The 19,805-nt window shown below is 36.3% G+C and overlaps 1 protein-coding gene across 1 annotated transcript in view; it reads left to right on the top strand.

The window, feature by feature from the left end:
- The first annotated feature begins 10,711 nt into the window (after window positions 1-10,711).
- Window positions 10,712-19,805, top strand: part of LOC120417971 (F-box/LRR-repeat protein 16) — a 107,279-nt gene continuing 98,185 nt past the window's right edge. The window contains exon 1 of the mRNA XM_039580210.2: window positions 10,712-10,894. The gene's annotated coding sequence lies outside the window, so the exon portion shown is untranslated. The remainder of the gene's footprint in view (window positions 10,895-19,805) is intronic.

Below are 19,805 nucleotides of genomic sequence, written 5' to 3'. Positions count from 1 at the left end.
TTTCAAAAACATTCCAACTTTTAAATTGAAAAGTTTGAACTTTCTACGAATATTCACCAACGCGAACTTTTAATCCATCGAACGATCGTTTTAAATTTAGAGTATTTTTTCTTTGTCTATACGAAAGACCAAACCAATTAATTAAGCTTGAGGCTGAATCTAGTTACTGTAAAAATGCAGGGATCAAGTCTCTCTAATTGCACTTTATTAAACAATTGATTGTAAAAATAGTAAGACGATAAATTTAACGTCAAATGCGTGAGGGTTTTGTAGTTGATAAGATTATCAAACAATTCTTATCAAAACAAAGAAAAAAGATCTCTTGGAGATTTATTGCAACCCGACATTTTTTTTAAATTTTTTTTTTACATTGTTTTCCACAGTGAGTTTGAATAAATTTTGCACAACTTTCTAGAACAAAGTATTTCTAGAACAAAGTTTTTTTTAAACACATTCTGACGAGATACACACAGTAAAAAAATGTGTAAATTTGGAACGTGTAATTTTGGAAGGCTGAATATTACCTCTTTTAAGATGTAATTTTACCTCAATTTAGACTGAAAATGCGACATTACACCAGAATAGTGGTACAATTACAAATTTTCAGAGGTAAAATTACATATTTTTTCTGACATAAAAGATGTACTAGTTTCCAGATGTAATATTACTATGATTTTTTTTCTGTGCAAGCTAGGGATCAAGTGTCCCTGGGGATCAAGTCTCCCCACTCTTCCCTAAATTTAGGCATAATTTCATTTGACCCTATTATTTTCAAGTACTTTTTAGCCATTCCGTTGCTATTTCACGAGTAAATCTTGTTTTTTTTTCAACAAAATACTGCATTTCAGGCTGTCTCAAATTTGGTTGTTTCATAATTGTGGGATGGTATTATTCCTCCCACACTTACAAAACATACTAATTAACAAACATAATTTGACAAAAAATGTTCGGACAATTCATAATTAGGCTTGATTTTCATTGGATTCAGCCACTTTTTTTCGAGTATGCGCTTTTGATGAGAATATAAAAGTGTTTCGAAACTGTGGAAATTGAGTGTGATATTATAAACAATCATACATTAAATCATTTTGTATTTTGCACGAAATGTGAACCAAACAGAACATGCACAATACCGCTCGAATGAACTACTTTCTTCGGTACACAACTCTTCATTTGTTTGCCCCACTTGCATTTCAGCAGTGATGATCCTTATGTTTTTCGTTCCACTTTTTGCCTTCCTCACTGAGGTAAGGCTATAATCCTGCTCGAAAAATGAACTTTTGAAAAACAGCTCGTAGACCTATATTCATGTATACCTATCGACTCAGAATCGAAAACTGAACAAATGTCTGTGTGTGTGTGTGTATGTGTGTGCGTATTCTCCTTGGTGCTCAAAATTCTTGCCAAGTTTTCTCGGCACTGGCTGACCCGATTTTAGTCAAATTAGTTGCATTCGATCCAGTTTGGTGCCCCATACTGCACTATTGAATTGTTTGAAGATCCGATAAGTAGTTCAAAAGTTAAGTATAAAAAAGTGTCAGAGTTGCGAATCGGATCTCACATAAATGCATGTAAACTATGTCCAGACCCATCACCCGACCCATCATTGGTTAGGTTATTAAAAGACCTTTCCAATGAGTCCAAAACATTTAAGATCTGGCAACCCTGTCTCGAGTTATGACCACTTAAGTGATATTTATGTACTTTTTTAAAGCCGGATCTCACTTAAATGTATGTAAAATATGTCCGGATCCATCATCCAACCCATCGTTGGTAATCGAAAGACCTTTCCAATGAGTCCAAAACATTGAAGATCTGGCAACCATGTCTCAAGTTATGACCACTTAAGTGATATTTATGTACTTTTTTGATGCCGGATCTCACTTAAATGTATGTAAACTATATCCGGATCCATCATCCAACCCATCGTTGGATAGGTAAACAAAAGACTTTTCTAATGAGTCCAATACATTGAAGATCTGGCAACCCTGTCTCAAGTTATGACCACTTAAGTGATATTTATGTACTTTTTTGATGCCGGATCTCACTTAAATGTGTGTAAACTATATCCGGATCCATCATCCAACCAATCGTTGGATAGGTAATCGAAAGACCTTTCCAATGAGTCCAATATATTGAAGATCTGGCAACCATGTCTCAAGTTATGACCACTTAAGTGATATTTATGTACTTTTTTTGATGCCGGATCTCACTTAAATGTATGTAAAATATGTCCGGATCCATCATCCAATCGATCGTTGGATAGGTAATCGAAAGACCTTTCCAATGAGTCCAATACATTGAAGATCTGGCAACTCTGTCTCAAGTTATGACCACTTAAGTGATATTTATGTACTTTTTTGATGCCGGATCTCACTTAAATGTATGTAAACTATATCCGGATCCATCATCCAACCCATCGTTGGATAGGTAATCGAAAGACCTTTCCAATGAGTCCAATACATTGAAGATCTGGCATCCCTGTCTCAAGTTATGAGCACTTAAGTGATATTTGTGTACTTTTTTGTTGCCGGATCTCACTTAAATGTATGTAAACTATGTCCGGATCCTTCTTCCGACCGATCGTTGGTTAGGTAATCAAAAGACTTTTCTAATGAGTCCAAAACATTGAAGATCTGACAACGCTCAATCTCAAGTTATGACCGCTTAAGTGACATTTGTGTATTTCTTTATTGAGAAACAAGCCTTACCTGACAAACTTCGTTCTGCCTTTATTCGTTTGTTGACGTTTTTGACTTTTTTGCTTATTCAGCCTCCTGTGATCAAAACTTGATTTTATCCTTTCCCATACAATCGGCAAATTTTCCGGAATCGGTTCCAGAATGGCCAAAGTTGTAACTTTTTGGCGTAAGAACCTTCCTTGGACTCACGAACTTACCATACGAACCCAACGCAACAAAGAGCACCTCGATCGAACGTTCCGTGTTGAATTGATTCGCGTTCCAACAAAACCGTCGAAATTTTGTATATATATATATAGAAGATAGATAGAATTTGTGTCCAAACCCATCATATCACCAAATGTTAGTAAAACGTGAGGAAGGCAACAACCACATAGGTGGATTAAGTCAGTTTTTATTTACAAACTGGTCCACACTTTTCACTGCCTGCTTTCGTGATAAACAACATGCTTTTTAATCAACAACAATTTCTCCCTCCATTTCCGTGGCATAATGGCATGGTCTTGGACTGGGGCCGAAATAAATTAACGATAAAAATAAATAATATCCCAGTGGCTTAACGCCCCCCGTAGAGCCGTGCGGACAGGACTATTGCTTGCACGGTTCGTGAAAACCAGCTGATCTGTGGATGACCAGACCTTGCCTTGAGGCGCGGCACCAAGTTAAGCCGATAAATTACGCTCGCATCATTTTTGTTCGTTGAGAAATGTTTGGAAAGGGTAAATTTTAATTGTTTTGTAATTTAAAAAAATAAGAATTTTAAACACGAAATTTCAAAGAACACAACAGAGTTTAGTAAAAGTAAGCCACATTCAAAACTTGTCCACACTACAAAAGAGCTTAAATTATCGCCAGCATCTTCTAAGTTGTCAGTTGAATGATGGTTCGTAATTCTAGATTGGTGATTTTTGCTGACAAACCGGTGGCCGAGACACGACGATCAGCCACAATTAAATTAATCTCTGAATGATGAATTTTCGTGTGTTGTTTATGGTGGCTTGTTAGCAGTATGTAAAATATCAGCGAAGAATTTACGATTTCCCGCCTGCGGGGGAAAAGTGCACACCAAGAAAAGTGGAAATGTGGCGCGTCCTGGGAAAGCGTGCATTTTTCAAACAACGGGCCAACGAAAGGAAAATGTTTGAAATTGTTCGGATTCTATCAACAGTCGCTTTTGCGCTTCGAAGGCATTGACCTAAAAAGAGGTAATTGGTATCGAGGGTGGCAGAGCGATGATTCTGTTTTTGCAAAAAAAAAAAATATTGTGTACAATTGTCTTTTTTATTCTTTTATCTATGTGTTATTTATTATAATTGTAAAAATATAATATTTTTATTTAGATCAAACAAGCCACCGAAAGAACCATTATTCGGCGTGAATCATCCGAAACCCATAACTAATGGTTGTTTTAGTGCGACCTCGTGTGACAAAATCAAACCAAGCATTTGGAAAAACTGGCAACCAGCCTCGACAAGTTGTCTAACGGTCAGTTTTCTCGAAGATTTTCATTTTGCACCGACCTGACAGCAAACCTCATCCTCCCTGGTGCATCTGCAGTGGAAAGGGAACATTTTGCACCCACCTTTGAAGATTCGGTCGTCCGATGGGAGAAAAAGTGGAGCATGAAATTGATATTCTGGCTGGCAGACAAGAAACACTTTAGAACTGCAGAAAGATGACCGACCAGCGATGCACTTGTCGACAGACATTAGTGATGGGTGCTACTGCTGCTGCTGCACCCACGCGGTCTGTCACAGAAGGTATTTTTATATGCGTGTTTTTGTCAACGGAAAATTACGCCTTACGAATGATGTCTAACTATGTAGCTTAAGAAACCCATATTCGTTTATGACACCGTTGTGTTCCGGCTCATAAAAAGCATTTTGGCCAAAATTAAGGCATAATATTTTAGTAAGACTCCAGCCAAATAGTTCTACTAAATTGTTTTGCAAAATTATAATAAACAATATACTAGCTGTGCTTGAATTTGGATTAGTTACATAGCTTTTAAACAATTACAAACATCTTAAAAAATCAACAGTGTCTTGTTTAAAAAACAACACAATAATTTTCAATAAGAATCATAAATCATATTCGTTCAAAACTAAAAAATCGTTTGAACCAGATCAAAATTGTTTGTTTTTTTCTAACGAGAAATTATCAAAAAACTGTAAAAAATCTCTGCTATTAATTTATAATTATTTGCTTATATTGGCAATATATATTATAAATTTATAGAAAGTTTAGTGATAGTTTTGATCGAATAAAATGATCTTAGATGTGAGGAAAAAGAACTTTCAAATTTTAAGTTTTGTTCTTCCGGTCTAGTCGATGTCTAGGGGGGAGTGGAATAAAAATAACTGAATTTTTAATTTCAAGCATTATTTTGAAAATTTTTATGCAAAAACTATCACGCATAATACGCATTATTACAGTTATGCTACTGTCAAAAATAGCAAAATACTTTTTATCAATATGTGGCGTTAAAAATAAAAATCAGTAATATATAATATAACTTATTAAAAAGGGTGCTTCGAAACAATTCGATGATTTCTGAATATGAAAAGCGGTACACTTTTATTAAAATAATAATGTTTTCGATTGCGGATTTGCGATTGCGAACAGCATGTGATTCCATCGCCTTATGGTGACATTTTAGCACTGTTTACAATAATTCAAATAGTTAAACAAGAACTATTTAAGGACATCAAGGATTAAATTTAAACTTTATAAAAAAGTACATAGTATTCAACAAACGTATTTAAAGTCTGATATAATTTTATTTTTTTATGACAAGTTTTGAAAAATATCACCTTACAAATACATAAAAAAGAATTTTACCATGTATGCTTAATAGCTAACAATCGATTCTACAAGTTCTTTAGAATCCAGGTTTAAAACCTTCGAAAAAGATTCATTCGATTCAGGCTTGATCTCGAATGGGAATGGTGATTGATTGGAAATTTGGTGTCAAAAGTACTTTTATTTAAATTTGTCTGCAGTTTTCCGTTACTAAACTTTTTTTTGGCGCGTCATTTTATTGGAAATTTATTATACTTTTGGAAACTGCATTAACCCAGAAGGGTCAGTTTTTCAATTTAAAAGGAGAATGGGTAGATTTGGTCCAAGGATGTACACGAACGGGAGAAACGTTATTCGAAAGATCTCGACGAGGTCTGAAAAAAAGTCTTCTGGAAGAATTCTCTAAACCCCGGGGTTCAAAAGTTACAAGTTGTTGAAGTTTGAGTATTTTGGGTTAAAACGTACAAAAATCGTATTTTTGCTATTGCAAAAATCACTCATAAAATCCTTATTTTATTATGGATTTCGATCACCTTGACTTCATTCGACGCGTATCAGCAAAAACTATTAGTTCTGATATGTTTTAGCATGATTGAAACATGACTTCTCTTGTCTTTATCCGTTTGAACCGTTTGTGCAAGAGGTTATCTTTATATGGATATAGAAACAAGTCGAAACTTGAAGATTTTGAAAAGAGATCCTACCCAGACTGCATTAGTGAGTATGGAAGGCTACAGTGCATTGTTGTGAAAACTTATTGAGATGTTCTGGGTCATCCATGAAATCCTTTGAGTTAAGGCCGGTGAGTCTACCGCCGTAACAAGCAAGAGGTCAGAGATTTTTTACCACTGATCATAACCGCATAGCTTCAGTGAGTATAGTAGACTACTTTATTAGAGTTTTGAAATGTCCAGGGTCATCCTAGGACTCCCTGGAGTTTAGATCTGTGGGCAGGGTTGCCACATTTGATTCTGTATTTTTGAGGGTCAAAAATCTGTATATCTGTATCAGGGGGACGAAAATCTGTATTTGGAATCTGTATTGACATTTTTAAACAATTTTTCAAAAAACAAAATATTCTTAATTGTTTTTAATGCATAAAAATGCTATACAATCTAAAATTTAATGTTTGGGCTCATCCAGCAATTGAAAAAAAATATTTAAAGAATTAAAATTATTTAATTTTAATAAAAAATCGGGAAAATCTGTATATCTGTATGTTTTTCTTAAAATCTGTATTTCTTTATATACAGATTCTGTATGATCTCATCACTTCAAAAATCTGTAAAATACAGATAAATCTGTATTTGTGGCAAGCCTGTCTGTGGGTCTGCCTCTGTAACAAATACAAGGTCAGTGATTTTTTTACCACTGATTATAACCGCATAGCTTCAGTGAGTATGGTAGACTACTTTGTTATTATTTTGAAATGTCCAGGATCATCCTAGGACACCCTGTAGTTAATATCTGTGGGACTATCGTAACTAGCAAGATGTCGACCGGTATTGCCCACGGATCATACCCGCATAGCTTCAGAGTTGTAATTGACTTGGGCTGTCTTGGATCACCAAAGGACCACCTGGAGTTATGATCTGTGGCTGTTAACTCCAGTGAGTCCTGGGATGACCCAAGACATCCCAACAGTCTACCATGCTGACTAATGCTATGCGGGTATGATCAGTGGTCAAAACAGGTAGAAATCTTGATTGTCACGGTGGTAGACCCACAGCTCTTAACTTCAGTGAGTCCTAGGATGACCCAGGACATTTCAAAAAATAAACTAACTAGTCTACCATACTCACTGAAGCTATGCGGTTATGATCAGTGGTAAAATCACTGACCTCTTGCTTGTTACGGCCGTAGACCCACCGGTCTTAACTCCAAGGAGTTCTCGGATGACTCAGAACATCCCAATAAGTTGTTACAACCAGGGTAGGTAAACCATTACCATCGCACTATCATTGATGCATATTTCGGTGCGTTCCTCGTCTCTTAAAATTTCTCTTCTCTTTCGCAGCCGAGTGATGGTCGGCTTGCTATCGCGAATATCGAAAGCCCATCACATCGACGAGAAATACCCTCTCGCTGGCTCCGATGGAACTATCGTTCCAACCGGAGAGGCAGGCACACGAAATTGCTGTATGCATACACTGGAGCTCACGCACACAAATGAACTCATTTCTACAGGGCTTACGGGCGAGAGAATTTCACGATTGCTCTTTCTCTTGCTTTTAGAGTGAGGAGGCTGGCTGTGTGAGAGATTTTTTCCGTCTTAAGCATCGGTTTGTTCGTTGCTCACTATTTCATCGGGGTAGTTTTCGCTTCGCTCTCTTGATGCAGTTTTGGGAGAACGCCAAAAATTTGATGATTTGAGCGAGGGACGATATCTAAAAGCCCTCGCCATCGGCGAGGAAACGAGTAAATACCATCCCTGGTTACAACATTGCGCTGTAGCCTTCCATACTCACTGAAGCAGTCTTGGTAGGATCCGTTTTCAAAATCTTCAAGTTTCGACTTGTATCTATGGTAAGCCTCTTGCAAAAACGGTTTAAACAGATAATGACAAAAAATCATGTTTCAATCATGCTAAAACATATCAGAACTAATAGTTTTTGCTGATACGCGTCGAATGAAGTCAAGATGATCGAAATCCATAATAAAATAAGGATTTTATGAGTGATTTTTGCAATAGCAAAAATACGATTTTTGTACGATTTAACCCAAAATACTCAAACTTCAACAACTTGTAACTTTTGAACCCCGGTGTTTTGAGAGATCGTCCAGAAGACTTTTTTTCATGCCTCGGCGAGATCTTTCGAATAACGTTTCTCCCGTTCGTGTACATCCTTTGACCAGCTCCCATACAAATTAGCCCATTCTCCTTTCATGTTTTTTGTAACTGTGCAGGGGTTTTTTGTGAATATTCTACAAAGTTGCAGAGCAGCCAATTACAAAAAAAAAAATTAAGCACAAACATATGGGTTTTGATTGTAGCCATCACGAGTTATCGTGATTTTACGAAAAAAGATTAAAAAAAGTTAAATATGTACTTTTTTTTGTTTCGTTGATCGTGTCTATCACGGGTGACCTCGAGATTTTCAAAAAAAAAAAATCGTAAAACCGCGATAACTTGTGATGGTTACAAGTAAAACCTTATGTTTATACCTACATTCAAATTCTATTTTCGTTCGTTTCACACACAAACAAATGAGTGTTAGGCAATGTCACTCACACAGTCATTGACTTCCCTCTAGAAAAACATTCACTCAGAGAACGGTCGTTTGACATTCTACCGAGGTTCCGATCATCTCTCATATGATCGCATTCGAATGATTTCTGTCACCACGCAGCAAACTCAAGGAAGAGAGAGACAAAAACGGAAAAATGGAGCTCAGATTCGTGATCAGGAACAAAAGTTACCCTTTTGAACAAAGTTTCACGCAAATCGAAGAGGGGTCGGGGCGACTGCTGTGTTAGTTGACGGAGAATGACCTAAATAATATCACTTACAGCAAATGGTTTGGTTCTTCTCTAATGCCCAAAATTATATCATTCCCGGTGGGCTATTTGGTGGCATTGTTTGTTCTAGAAAAAAAATCTTGATTTAGAATGCATCAATAAAAAACTAACTTAATCCACCTATGTGGTTGATGCCTTCCTTACTTTTTACCAACAATGGGTAATATGAGTGGTTTGGACACATATTTACGCTTTTTTTTGAATCCAGAAAAAAACACACATATAACTTAAGTAATCAAAACTCGAGACAAGGTTGCCAGATCTTCAATGTTTTGGACTCGTTGGAAAGGCTTTTCGATTACCTAACCAATGATGGGTCGGATGATGGATCCATACATAGTTTACATACATTTAAGTGAGATCCGGCTTCAAAAAAGTACATAAATATCACTTAAGTGGTCATAACTCGAGACAGGGTTGCCAGATCTTCAATTATGTGGACTCGTTGGAAAGGTCTCTCGATTACCTAACCAATGATGGGTTGGATGATGGATCTGGACATCGTTTACATGCATTTAAGTGAGATCCGGCTGCAAAAAAGTACATAAATATAACTTAAGTGGTCATAACTCGAGACAGGGTTGCCAGATCTTCGATGTTGTGGACTCGTTGGAAAGGTCTTTTGATTACCTAACCAACGATGTGTCGGATGATGGATCCGGACATCGTTTACATACATTTAAGTAAGATCCGGCTTCAAAAAAGTAAATAAATATCACTTAAGTGGTCATAACTCGAGACAGGGTTGCCATATCTTCAATTATGTGGACTCGTTGGAAAGGTCTCTCGATTACCTAACCAATGATGGGTCGGATGATGGATCCGGATATCGTTTACATGCATTTAAGTGAGATCCGGCTTCAAAAAAGTACATAAATATCACTTAAGTGGTCACAACTCGAGACAGGGTTGCCAGATCTTCGATGTTGTGGACTCGTTGGAAAGGTCTTTTGATTACCTAACCAACGATGGGTCGGATGATGGATCCGGACATCGTTTACATGCATATAATTGAGATCCGGATATATGTGAAAACACATTTTTATACATAACTTTTGAACTACTTATCGAAACTTCAAACAATTCAATAGCGATGTATGGGACCCTAAACCAAGTCGAATGCAACTGGTACGATCAAAATCGGTTCAGCCAGTGCTGAGAAAACTTGGCAAGATTTTTGAACACATACATACATACACACACACACACATACACACACACAGACATTTGTTCAGTTTTCGATTCTGAGTCGATAGATATACATGAATATAGGTCTACGAGCTGTATTTCAAAAGTTCATTTTTCGAGCAGGATTATAGCCTTACCTCAGTGAGGAAGGCAAAACAATGTTTTTCTTTTGTAAAAGCATAATTTACAAATCGTGATGAATTTTAAATTCTGGACCGTTCGAGAGTGAATGACACCATCTACGATCTTAAAGTCAAAAGGCGATGATGGAATACGTGTCCCTTAAAAAACAACCATTTCAAATTCAAAACGAGCGCCAACCAAAAAGGATGTGCCAATTTTACCACCCTCTTCCGAAAATTGTGCACGTGCGCGCGCATTAGCCCGATTTTCCCGAGCCTTTCACCCACACGCACACATACTCTCACACGTCCGTCTGATGTCCTTCCCACGGAGAGGACTTGTTTCGGGCGAGCTTTCCGTTTGCGTTCTCTGTACGGGATAGATCACGGCGCAGAAAGGTCGTCGTTTTGTCGCGTTCCTCGACTGAAGGTGTGTGAGTGTTTGTGTGTTCGGATTTTTTTCTGTGAACTGGAAAAAAGGAGACTTTTCCTCGGAAAAGGCACCCCTCAAGGGCATAAGGATTATTGGATTTACGTGCCGGACGACGGGTCACTCTTTGGGTAAGTGGCGAGTTGTGTGAAGTTATGCTGGAAGGATTTTCCTGGAAATTTATTAGGTTCAAAGAAAATTAAATTTTCGCCTGCTTCTGTGAAGGACCAGGACATTAGAAGATTAACCCTGGTCTTGCCCAAGCACACACACATGCAAACCAAACCAACACACACGAAGTTTCCACCGATAGGTTAGCACAAGAAGGAAAACAATTTTCCTGTTTTTTTCTACCTTCAACTGAAGTTGTGTTGGTTACGCTTGGAGGAGGAAAAATGAACTTTTTACACGCGAGCGTACGTGGACGTCAAACGTCAACGAACCGTGCGTGCGTGCTTGCGTGATGCGTATTGGTAACATGTTCGATTTCCAAAATACCGATGCTGGAATTTTTTTTGAAGGACAAAGCAGCAGATAAATGATATTAAATTGATTTTTTTCATAATAGCTTGATTGAGTTTTAATTTAATATTGAAGAATGTAAAAATAGTTGATGGAGAAAAACTAAACACTTCAAGCTTAAATTGGGTACTGAGTTAAAGAACCTGTACTTTCACTACTATTTTTTCTAGTAAGTTGTTGCTGAGTTTTCACGAAATGTGGTAGCTTTACATAAAGTTTAATACATGTTCAAAAACAAATACTGGAAATTTAAAAAATGACAATTTTTGTAAATTTTAACAAAAAACGAATATTAGAATTTGATATAAACATTTTTTTTCCAAAAATCGTATTTCGATTGATTATCGATATTTGCCAAGGTTGAAACCTTTGCTAATCTTTTTAAACAGGGGTGTCAAAATTTTTTGAATGGCGGGCCTAATGCGGAAACTCATCACTAAGACTTACATAGAAATACCTCTATCACCTGGAGTTTTTTGATATTTTTATTAGGACATATTCATCTGCCTTTCAAAAATAATTTCAAGTCTGATTTTGAAAATCTTACTCGCTATAATGTTATGTTGAAGTCTAAAAATGTAAATTAGTTAATATGTGTATGTGAGTGTGAATGAGTTTATTTGATCTTTTTTCAGCCCAATAAATATTTAAAACCGTGTAAAATCTACAGAATCCAAATCATATCTCATTGAAAATAATCGTTATAGGGTCATTATTGAATAATAAAGTATACGCGTTCTTGATCATTTTGCTGTCGTTTCGTTAATTTGTCAACTGTACCAGTAGATTGATACAATTCAAATAATGTGTTAAATTTTCGCGGTGAAAAACTCTTTTTTATAGAATCGTTTATCGAAAGACACGCTGACATTTAGGATAGACCATTAGCGCGCGTTTTTGAATTTTGTTGTTTCGATTCTGAGTAGCGGGACTTCGCGGTTACTCTGCAACGTGTTTTTTGAGCCTTTATTTGATATTTTATTTTTCATAAGTCATTCTTTTATCATCGTTGATTGGAATCGGTTACGTGGTGTCCTGTTTTCTTTACGTTTATATCCGTTGATCGTAATAATTTATTCCAACTGGCAGTTTTAGTATTAACTCGTCGAACTATCGATTTGATGAAGCATAAAGCGTCTTTTATTTACTATTTTTTGAAATTTGCCCGCGTTATCTAAATTGTACAAACAGAACAAAAAACTGATAAGTCCAGCCCATAGCACTACTGCTCGGTTGGCACGCGTTCGATTAAAAAACTTTTTAAATAATCAATTATTTATCTTTCCGCAGCCGGCTGCCTAAGATTTAAAATTTTCAACCGATAAACAAAATGCTCATGGTCACATCACTGCCACTCGTGAATCCTGACCTCATACCCATCTACTAACCCCCTCAAAACTCATGTGATACTTTGTCGGAGATGCAGTCGATTGGGCGGTCTCTATCACTCAAGTATCGGACTAACATTCCCATCCACTTCCCCGTGACTCTACCACTGGTCGTGGCCGGCGCCGGTATTGATCAGCATGATAGGGCCCTTTGAGAAGTTGCGAAGCGAGGAAAGATAGCACCCACTCATCTTCCACGGCTCGTGGATGTAACTTCTGGAGGTCCTGGTCAATAACGGAGTAGCAACTGCGGGTGGGCACCTATGCTTATGCTTATTTTTATTAGGACATATTCATCATTTAATTGTTAGAAATCAGAAAGCATGCATGCACCCGCTCTACAGTTCTTTCAAATGCCTTTAAGCTTTGGTTGACATTCATTTGTATTATTTTAATGCTCTAAGCTTAGCTACGAAAATAATATGAATACACTTTTATTTTGAAAAGGGTTCCTCCGGTTTCGAAAAAAAATTGAATACATTTCGGCCTGGATTAGATGATAGATACTAAGAATTGTAATCCAAATCGTCAGTTCAAATTTAAAAAATAAATGACACTTTCTAAAATGTTTGATGAAAGTTTTAATTGAAATCAGAATATTATTGTTTCCACTCACATTCAAACGTGTGAATTGATGGAACGAGATTATCAAACAAAATATTTGTGTCGTGTAAACAGAAATAGAAAATTATAAGTTATATATATCTGTACCACATGTAAAATAAAATCATGACTTAATTTTACAAAAAAAGTTCAAACTACACCTGATGTTAATTTTAATTATTCTACCAAGCTAAAATTTTATGAAAATAATGACATTCCATAGTTTTGTCCTTGTTTTTGAAATCATCATTTTTTTTGCTTTAATTTATAAAATCTTCAAATATTCCAAAGAAAGTTAAATCTGTACGACTTTAAGATCCTCGATTCCCTCTTTTAGATACTTTAAAATCTCCTAAACGTTTAAAAAAGTAGGGCAAATCTCTAAAAATTTGAAAATACACTCTTTTGACATTTTCAAATCACTCCTTTCCTCTCTATCCCCCATCTATTAACTATTTCGAAGGTTATTTTGTATTTGTTTCCTTCAGTAGGTTGAATTCTATAAACATTAAGCATTCTGGGAAATGGAATTTCTGGGGAATGGAATAAGACTCAACAGTCTACGCTCGACAATCTCTGAAAAAAATATTTTCAAAATGCTGATTCATAACAATTATGTTTTTTAAATCTCCAAACTTTGGTTTCCTGGTGACGGGCTTCGTGTCTTACAAAGACTGAACATTTCAAATGCTACCTTACCTAATTATTAATTCGATTTTTAATATGAAAAACTAACTTAATCCACCTATGTGGTTGGAGCCTGCCTCACTCATAACCAACAGTAGCTGTACACAAATTTCATCTATTTTTAAGATCCTGAATAAACAAGTAAATAAATATCACTTAAGTGGCCATATCTCGAGACAGGGTTGCCAGATCTTCAATGTTTTAGACTCGTTGGAAAAGTCTTTTGATAACCTAACTAACGATGGATCGGATGGTGGATCCGGACATAGTTTACATACATTGAAGTGGGATCCGGCTTCAAAAAAGTACATAAATATCACTTAAGTGGATAAATTTCGAGACAGGGTTGCCAGATATTCAATGTTTTGGACTCGTTTGAAAGGTCTTTTGACAACCTAACTAACGATGGGTTGGATGGTTGATCCGGACATAGTTAACATACATTTAAGTGAGATCCGGCTTCAAAAAAGTACATAAAATGTCACTAAAGTGATCATATCTCGAGACAGGGTTGCCAGATCTTCAATGTTTTGGACTCGTTTGAAAGGTCTTTTGATAACCTAACTAACGATTGGTCGGATGGTGGATCCGGACATAGTTTACATACATTTAAGTGAGATCCGGCTTCAAAAAAGTACATAAATGTCACTTAAGTGACCATATCTCGAGACAGGGTTGCCAGATCTTCAATGTTTTGAACTCGTTGGAAAAGTCTTTTGACAACTTAACCAACAATGGGTTGAATGGTGGATCCGGACATAGTTTACATACATTTTAATGAGATCCGGATATATGTGAAAACACATTTTTATACATAACTTTTGAACTACTTATCGAAACTTCAATCTGTATAAAACTCAATCCATGGAACCCCAAACCAAGTCGAATACAACAGGTTCGGGTCAAATCGGTTCAGCCAGTGCCGAGAAACGGGAGCTAGTTGGTTGGTCACATGCATACATCCACACACGCATACACTCACAGACATTTGTTCAGTTTTATATTCTGAGTCGATATGTATACATGAAGGTGGGTCTACGACGTTTTTATGCAAAGTACATTTTTAGAGCAGGATTATAGCCTTACCTCGGTGAGGAAAACAAAAATTAAACCTTTCTAAATTTCCTCATGCAAATTTTCTTAATGTGGTTACTTGATTCGAGAATACAGACTTTTGAGCCTGAAATTACATTTTTTTTAAATTTTATGTCAAGATAAAAGCAAATTTCCCCACCCTAATAATCTGTTTATTTTACTCCTAATAACCCTCGCTCCGTTCTCATTGTTCTGCATTGAGTTTGCGGGCAAGAAGAAACAGCTCGAGTTCACTCACTCGAGATGAAAAACGCCGCCGCCACCACGCTGCCGTTGGTTTTAGTGTTTGTTGACAAAGGGAGAGAGAAAAGAAAATAAAACGCGTTCGGAAAATTCATCACCAAGCGTGTGCGATTTTTCACGCGCTTTCGTGTGCACAAGATTGCTTTTGTGTGTATGTGTGCGTTTGTCGTTCGTCCGCATTATGGCTGGCGTTCTTTCTGGTGTGTATGTTTTTGCTAAATTTTCCTCATTTGTCACCTCTGCCCCCTTGTCTCTCATTTTCTTTTACTATTTACAACCAAGGTGTGTGTCTTGCGGTTTACGACAGTTTCACGTTTGAACGGTAATGTTTAACCTTTTTTGTGATGGAATGCTTTATAATTTAAATAATGCTTGATTGATGTTAATAAGTAGTTTGCACAATGATTAACACACAAGTTTGTAAGATAAAATGACGAAACATTTTTTATTCATAATGAAATTTACCTTGATTCATTCAACATGTAGCTATAAGTTATCAATTTGAACATTTTCAAAACATTTTGCACTATACGATGGCCCAGCCGAAACAAATCGCTGGCATACCAAACTTGACACTACGACAGTTTTTTTTTATCGTACAAAACAAAAGCTCTGCAAAATGTTTGCTGTTTATCTGATTCATAATAAACTCTCAAGCCTTTTTTTAAATAACACAAGTGCAAAAATGCATACACATTTTAACAGTAATTTTTCTGTCAAAACTTTGCAAAATTTCAACGCATTCATGATTTACATCTTTTTTCGATGTACAGTCTCAAAAATATGAATTAGTAAAATGCTTTGATTTGCCTCCTTGTATTATATTTCCAATAAAAATAGTTCTTCAAATTATTTTAAAAATAAAAGCACAAACTTCTCCATCTTCAAACTTGCCTCTTTAATTGTACCACCATTTTTTGATAAACAATTTTTGATTTTGATTGTTACACTTGCCATGTTTCCAACAAATCAAATTGTTGGGATTCAAGTAAGTTGGGATTTCAGTAATTTTTCATATATTGTAAGCTAAAATATGTATGCAGAAGATATTACTACAGTCAAAACATGATTATTCTAAGTTACGAGTTCTCCATAGGAAAAAAATTGGTTCACTCGAAATTAGAGCGTCCAATTTCCCGTCCCGATTCCCGTTTCCCGGGAAATTTGAAAATTTGCGGGGAACTCCCGAAATACAAGCAGAAGTATACATTTGTCTACTTTTTTAACACCAATGTTCGCGGGAGACAACAGTCACGCAACAGGTACCCTCTGTACCTGTTGTACTTCGACCGCGGCACCGTCAAAATCCAAGACCTGCGATGGTTTTCGGGTAAACTGGCGGTTTTACTCCAAAAACCCAATGGACGTAGCGCAATGCCATCGTTGCCAGAAGTTCGGCCACGGCTCGCGGAACTGCAACCTCCCGCCCCGCTGCGTGAAGTGCGGTGAAACACACCTCTCGGAGAAGTGTGAACTGCCGTGCAAGGCGGACTTGGGGGACAAAGCAGAGCACACCAAGGCACGCATTAAGTGCGCCAACTGTGATGGCAACCATACCGGTAATTACCGCGGATGCGTCGCGTGCACGGCCTACCTCGAGGAGCAGGAAAAGAGGAAGAAGAAAGCAGCAGCATCCCACCCTTCTCAGCGGAATATGAGCTCTACCGTTCCTGCAGCTGGACAGCGTACGGTTCCCGCAGACAAATCAGCGTTCCACCCTGGATGGGGGCGATCGTTCGCCAGCGTGGTCGCTGTCGGTAGCGGCGATGCGGCCCAGCAAGAAGTAACCGGGGAAGATCTCTTCACCTTGCCGGAGTTTTTTGCTCTCGCAGGGGAGATGATGACGCGGTTTCGGACCTGCCGTAACAAGGCGGAGCAATTTCTGGCCCTCGGGGAGCTTATAATTAAGCACATCTACAATAGATAAAAAAAAACTGTGATCTAGTTTAAGCTTTTTCTATTTCTATCCCTTTTCCTTGTAATTTCAGTAAGTTTTTTTTCCAAACTTTTTCTTACTCTTGGTAATCACTTAGTGATAAGAAATAATCGTTCCAAAATGGATTGAGATTTAACACACAGCTAAAAGAAACTCCAAAACTCTGTTATGTACTGTGAATGAACAAATTGTAACATGATTATTCACTAATAAAACCGAATTGAATTGAATTAACACCAATTTTTTGAAATTATACAAAAATAATAATTAGAGAACCTGATTCCATTTTATTGATTTCAAACTACTGTTCATATTGAACTAATCAGCTTGTATGTAAATTTCATGTCAAGGTTTAACTCAGATAATATTGATTTCTGAAGCATTCACAACTGCTTCTATGTTGGGCAACAAAAATTACGCTATTATGAAATGAAGATTAACTTTTATTATTTTAGACAACCTATTTTAATGATTTTTTTTGTTATATCATTTGAAAATAATATGTATACCTCCTCCGGCCAAGATCAAAATTAAGATTTGTTTAACATTTTTGTTTACCTTGACCAAATTGGACGGAAATTGAAATGATATAACTAAAATTTACATAAAGGGTTGTTCGAGACGAATTTGTTAAAAAGTTTCCGATAAATTACTGTTGAATTAATAAATATATTAAGCACGTGAGCTACTAATGGAGTAAGAGGGTTAAATATGAAAAAATAAAATTCTTTTATTACAATTACTTTTACACTTAATCATAAAAAAAAACTTCGTATCATATAAAATTTACCCAAAGAATGCAACCATATTTCAAAACTCGCTTCAATATGTTAACACTGATTCAAGTTAAATAGCGCTATAAATTGGAATTGTAAGAGAAATTCAATGATTATCTATTTATTTACAAGTTGAAAATACTATTTCTGGAATAAGTTATTTGTAATGAAAAATATTATTTCTACATACATTTTTCCATTCCAACTTTATGGTCACTGAGACAAATTTAAAAGCAATTTTATTTTTGTGGAGCATAGATTTTCACTTTGAGCAAAAAAATACTCCTCAACCAAAAAATACCAATAATATTTTTTTTATTTGATACGATTTGAAAAACAGCATTAAAAATAAGTTAATTTTTTCAAAGTTGCATGATTTTTTACAAGCAGTCAAGTCATTAATTAATTCTCGCACTCAATTTGGACCATTAAAGTTGCTGTTCTATACAATTCTGTTGCAAAATATTAATCAGAAACTGAATCAGAATAATTTTCATTAAATTTCAAAATTCCCGGGAATTCCTTAGATTTTTCGGGAAATTTAATGAAAATTTTCCCGTTTCCCGGAAATTGTGTAACCCCGGGAAATCGGACGCTCTACTCGAAATGATATTGTTTTCGAGAACTTTGTATAATCGTGACTGGACTGTATTCTAATCTAATATTTTTTATATAAAACATGTTGAAAACGAGGAACAAATTTAAAAATGATTGGAAAAAGAAACATTAAAAAAATATCAAGGATAATGATTAAAGAGACAAGAAAAAAAGATTGATGCAATGTTTTGCAAATGTCGTATAAACCAGTTTTATGGTTATGGATCATTTCGTTCAATCCAATGTCGTTTTTTCCTTCTAAAAGTGATATGTCTTATATGAATTTGTTACAAAAACATTTATTGAAAATAGGGAAACAACATGTATTTCCATCGGGCACCTTAAGCTGGCATATTGACATTAGGACATTCATTTGCAGCTCCTAAAAATTGTTTTCACCTGAAATCGAGTGATGAATAGCTTAATGGGAAGTCAGCAAGCAGGTTTCGTCTCTATACTTAACTATCAAAAGCAAATAAGGGTGTTTGAATGGATGTAAATGTATCAAAATGGATGGAATAACGATTTCTTAACCTGCCAAATAGATAAATTTCACCTATACTGAAAATAAATTTTGGCCTAGTAATGATTTTGCTCTAGCTTTATGTTTTTGCCCATTTTTTGTGGAATTCCAAACATGTTAATGTCTTTGCTTCGGGCAGTTTTTAACCACATTTTTTTGGGAATTTCTGGTACTTTCATACAAATAGCCTTTTTGGGCGTTGGAAATATGCATGCAAAGTTTTTTTTTTTGAGAAGTAAATTTAAATAAAATGAAATATTTGATTATTTTTCTAAGCACTGACTTACTAAAGAATTTTTGTAACCAAACTCGTGTCATAACACCGCTGGTCCTCGTCAGCTTGGTTTGGCGTCGGTCGTGGCCACTTCTTCCGGGGGACGACGACGACGTCGCGACGGGGCAAAGTGTATAAATATAAAATTCACTGAATTGTTTTGCTTAAATGTACCCAACACTCACACTCATGATGGGGATGCTGATGTTGGTTTTGGTATGTGGCAGCGAAATTTTCCGAGATGTTTTTTCACCGACCACTTTCCCAGTGTGTCCCAGGACTTCCCAGGTGTCGGGAGTAGCTGCGGAGCGCGCGCGTCAATTTTGACATTCGTCGGTAAAAAGTGCATCTCCGAGGGGGCTCGAAGGTGTGAGTGTGTGATTGGCTTTCACGTGCTA

Source organism: Culex pipiens, chromosome 2 (assembly GCF_016801865.2).
Source record: "Culex pipiens pallens isolate TS chromosome 2, TS_CPP_V2, whole genome shotgun sequence".
Lineage (NCBI taxonomy): Eukaryota > Metazoa > Arthropoda > Insecta > Diptera > Culicidae > Culex > Culex pipiens.
This window is presented reverse-complemented; position numbering and strand designations above follow the sequence as displayed.